Below are 5,243 nucleotides of genomic sequence, written 5' to 3' on the forward strand. Positions count from 1 at the left end.
CTGCAGCCGCTCCCTGGATATTCTCTATACCTACAAGGAAGAAAGAGAAATCACTGGCTTTCATAAAACTGAATTATGCTTGGTTGAAATGATGAACATAGGCTTAGTGAACTGAGTCTAGAAAGGAGTCAGACTGGGTACTAACTCAAGTTCTCTACCCCATCTTAACAGCTCCCAAGGGATCTCCATATTTACCTGTAATGTAAGGCTGAGAGTGCTTGCACATGCTGAGTGGAACTAAACAAAAAGAGACACAAAGGCCAAATTACAGCCTCAAAGTATATGCTCTCATTAACTTTATTTCTTTTTCAGGATTTATTGTACTGTATTCTATAATTTGTTTCTACAACTGCCTCTCCCACTACATTGTGAGCTTCCCAAGACTAGAGAACTTGTCTTGTCAACTTTATCTACCACTCTTTAGCACAGTGTTTATTTGGTACATAATAATTCTTAAAAATAAAAATATGATCAAGTTTTCTCCCACAAGATCCATTCAAGACCCTTTATGACTTGACCTTCAGCCTTACTTAAGGCTATTCACCTCAAGCTTTTCATTGACTAAAACCGAATATACCATTCATTTCAGTGTGTTTGCTCATACTGTTTTCTCTGTCTCCAACACCCTTGTTTTCTTTCTTTCTGGCTATTCACATCTATCCCCAGGGCTGAGACTCGGAAAGGAGAACAATGAAAACACAGAACCAATATTAGGACCGAGAAGGGGACATCCGTATGTATTTGTAAATGCTGTAAATTGTAAATGGAAAAGATTATGGAAAGATGTAATTTACAACTTTATGCCAATAAATTTGATAAAGTAGAAAAATCACTGTAAGAATATATCTAACCAATACTAGATCAAAAAGAACATTTAAGGGCGCCTGGGTGGCTCAGTGGGTTAAGCCGCTGCCTTCGGCTCAGGTCATGATCTCAGGGTCCTGGGATCGAGTCCCGCATCGGGCTCTCTGCTCAGCGAGGAGCCTGCTTCCCTCTCTCTCTCTCTCTGCCTGCCTCTCCGTCTACTTGTGATTTCTCTCTGTTAAATAAATAAAATCTTAAAAAAAAAAAGAACATTTAAAAACCTAAATAGTTGTAACTATTGAAGAAATTTAATTGGTAGTCAAGTATCTCCCCACAAAGTAAACTACAGGGCTGGATGATTCCACTGAAGAGTTCAATCAAAATTTCGAAGACCAAGAATTGCAATGTTAAACAAAGTCTTTCAGAGAATAGGAGAATTACCACTCCATTAGTTTTACTAGGTAAACATAACCTTTGCTACCATAATCAGATAAGAATATTATAAGGTTGTTGGGCAACCTCATCCACAAACCTAGATGTAAAACTCCTGAACAAATACAAACAAATTGAAAACAGCAATACATAAAACAAGTAATACATCATGACCAAGTTGGGTTTACTACAAGAACAAAACGTTGATATAAAGTTAAACAGTCACTGTAATTCATCACATTAAAAGATTACATGAGAAAAATGATATGCTCATCTCATTAGATGCAGAAAAACTTTTGTTAAAACTTAACACTCATGCGTGATAAAGACTCAAACCAGGAACAGATGATAGAAATAATCTCATAAGCATGTTCACAAAAATCTAAAGCAAGTATCTTTTGGGGAGGAGTGGTAGAGGGAGAGAGAGAATCTTAAGCAGGATCCACACCTAGAGCAGAGCCCCACACGGGGCTTAATCTCACAACCCTGAGATCATGACCTGAGCAGAAATCAAGAGTCGGATGCTTAACTGACCGAACTACCCAGGTGCCCCAAAAGCAAATATCATTCTTAATGGTGATGTTGAAAGTTTCCATCCAAGACAAGAGGGCTGCTCTCATTACTTCTATTCAACACTGTAGTGAAGGTAGCAATAAGGCAAGATAGTAAATATAATGCATTGCAGTGGAAGAAAGAAAACTGTTGTCTGTAAATGATATGATTGTATATACGGAAAATCTAAAAGAATATACAATTTTATAATTTTTCCCAAAGGTCTCATCTTTTGTTAAATTTTATTCTTAGATACTTATGTTTTTGTAGCTTAAAAAGTTGTCTTTATTGGTTTTTTACTGCCTCACAGTAGTATATAGTATATATACTATGCCTTTATAGCTCTTATGACCCAGTGTCTGAAAAATGATTCAAGGGTTCTCCCTCCTGCAGGGCCGCATTAAAATTTCTTGAATCCTAAGCACTTTCGCCTTCGTGAGGCACTTCTTCATAAAAATAAATAAATAAATAAATAAAAATTAACTAACAGAAATAGAAAAAAAATCAAAACAGGTTTTTTGACCCTAAAGGGCCACTGTTTTCTTGATTTTACAAGAGGTTCAAACATGGTCGGCTCCCCCACAAAGCGTCGAGTGGCCTATGCACCGCGCCCACTGTGCAGGCGGATTGGCAGTCCTGCCCCCAGGCCTGGGAGCACCCGCCCAGTCGCGGTGGCGTCGCGGTCCTCAGACACGTGAGTGGAGAGGCGGCCTGGGCCCACAAGGGGCGTTGGTGCTGCCCCGGCCGGGACCGCCAAAACCTGCCTGACGGTGGCTCAAGCTCAGCCTAAACCCAACCTGCGAGCCGCTCTTCCCCCGCCCGCCCTTGGCGCCGTCCACCCGCTGAGGCCCTCAGCCCTCCTTTGCCCAGAGGCAGGGAAGAGTGAGGGTGTTCCCACTTCCTTGGGAAGACAGAGGCCCCATTACCTGGTCCTCCTGGCTCTCGAAGCTTGCCTGCGCCACGCCTGGTAAGGACGGCGGCGACTGCGCAGTGCGGCTAGCTGCGCGCGCAGCCTCAGGGGCCGCCTCAGGGTCTACCTCAGGACCATAGTCTCCCCAGTTCTTGGGCTCCAGGCAAATGGCTCTACTTTGACTCTGAGGTAGAGGTTTGGATCTCTGTTGAGAATGCTATGCTAAACTTGATACTTCCTTGTTAGCTAACTTCTACCCTCAGTTAAATATTCCAGTAACGCCCCCCCATCCCCCCACATGCCAGTGGCATCCCCACTGTGTCCTTAGCTTTAACCTTTCTCTTCCACATCATTCATTAACTTAGTCAGTCACTCTTTTATCCAATAAACAGCTGTTGAGGGCAAACTACGTGTCAGGCACTGTGCTAGGCTTGCGGTTCAGTGGACACACTATGGTCCCTGCCCTGATGGAGTTTAGTCTACTCTCAAGAAGCTCTTTCAGGTCTTCAAACCTCTACATTCCAAGAGGGCCTGCCCCTCTCTACTCACGCTCATTCTCATTTGCTTGCTGTTGATTCTTACAGTACCTTTGACAAAATCCAGTGGAGATAGGAGTGTCCTGGTATATAGTCCTTGCTATATCAATCTCAAACGTCTATTTTCCCTTGTAGACTAAGCAATTTGAAATCGGGAACCATGTTTTGTGTGTCTTTGCTCAGGGGCTATGCTACCCTTCTTTGTATTGTCACTATTTTAGTATATGTGCTGCCCAAGCGAGCAGTAGAAACTGTATCTTAATCTTCTTCTTACCTCTGGTACTTTAAAAATGCCTAGTGCATAGTTGGTCCTCAATAACTAGTGAATGAATAAACCAGAATGGGCACTTTAGAGAGATTACCCTGATGGCAATCTGGAAAGGGAGAGATTGGAGGCAAGTTTTGTTGTGTTGTTTTTAAATGAAACTATTGCACAGTGTAGGTGAGCAATAATAACGTCCTGAACTATGATGATAATGGAAAGAAAAAGACATATTTAAGTTTCTTATGAAGCAGAATTAACAGGACATGATGACTGCTTACATGTGGACATGGTAGCCAGCCTCCAGGATGGACCCCTGCAATTCTTGTGTTCCACTTTTGTGTAGTCCTTACCCATAGTGCATCAGAGTTGTTCTGTGGGACTGACAGAATATGGCATAAGTTATTATATTTTACTTCTGAGACTAAATTATAAAATACATTGTGACTTTCACCCTGCTTTGTTGGATCACTCGCTTTGAAGAAGTAACACTATATTCTGAGGACGTTCCAACAACCCCATGGAGAGGTCCATATGGAAAGGAATTGAGACTTACTGCCAATAGCCACTATCAACTTACCAGGCATGGAATTAAGCCATCCTGGAAGTGGATCATCCAGCCCTAGTCAAACATTCATGTGACTGTAGCCCCATCCAATATCAGGACTACAGTTCTTTTTTAAAATTTTTTTTATTTTTAAGATTTTATTTACTTATTTGTCAGCGAGAGAGACAGAGATAGAAAGAGCACACAAGCAGGGAAAGTGGCAGGCAGAGGGAGAAGCAGGCTCCCTGCTGATCAAGAAGCTCCAGGCAGGACTGGATCCCAGTCCCCCAGGATCATGACCTGAGCTGAAGGCAGATGCTTAACCAGTGGAGCCACCCAGGCATCCCAGGCCTATAATCTCTTGAGAGATTGGGAGCTAGACAACTCAGCTAAGTTATTGTTGAGTTCCTGACACAGGGAAACTGTCAGAGATAATAAATATTTATTGTTTTAAGCCACTAAATTTTGATGTTAATTTGTTACATTTGTTATTTAGCCTAGATAACCAAAGATTATCTAGGGGATGAAAGAGGAGAAAGAAAAGACTACCTGCAAAGCTATAAATTGGAGTACTAAGTACTTGAAGAAGTAACAGGGAGGGATTTGGATGAGATAGTGATTATTTTCAGGCTCGTGTTTGTCTTGTCTGTAGGATTCCCAAGCGGATATATCCATATTAGTCTTTGTCCCTTGCTCTCAAAGGCCTACTCATCCTTAAACACTTAGTTCAGATGTCACTTCTGTGAAACCTTCCTGATTCGCTCAGGCAAAACCTAAATCTTCCGAGCATTTATTTCACGTTATTATAGCAAACTTAAATCGCTTTGCATTGCAATTATCTATTTGCAGTTATTTGTTAAATGCTTGCTAAAATAATACTTTTGAGAAATTTGGTGTGTGTACCCATTACACACATATTTTCCCTATTGGTACAGACAACATGCACTCGAGCTTTTGGAACCCACTGAGCAAACCTGCCACGGAAGACCTGGAGCCACGCCTCCAGCCCGGTTCCGAAGCAGAACTCCCACCTATACCTAGGCTTAACTCCTCCTGTACCTGGGTTGGGCTTCTCCGCCCCTTAGCTCCGCCTCCACCCAACCCCGATTGGCTGGAGGAGGAAATCGGCCCGACCATTAGTCCTTTCTTGAAGGGGCGGAGCCGGGTTGCGTTCTTGTCTGGCCGACGCAGGCCGAACCG

Source organism: Neovison vison, chromosome 8 (assembly GCF_020171115.1).
Source record: "Neovison vison isolate M4711 chromosome 8, ASM_NN_V1, whole genome shotgun sequence".
Classification (NCBI taxonomy): domain Eukaryota; kingdom Metazoa; phylum Chordata; class Mammalia; order Carnivora; family Mustelidae; genus Neogale; species Neogale vison.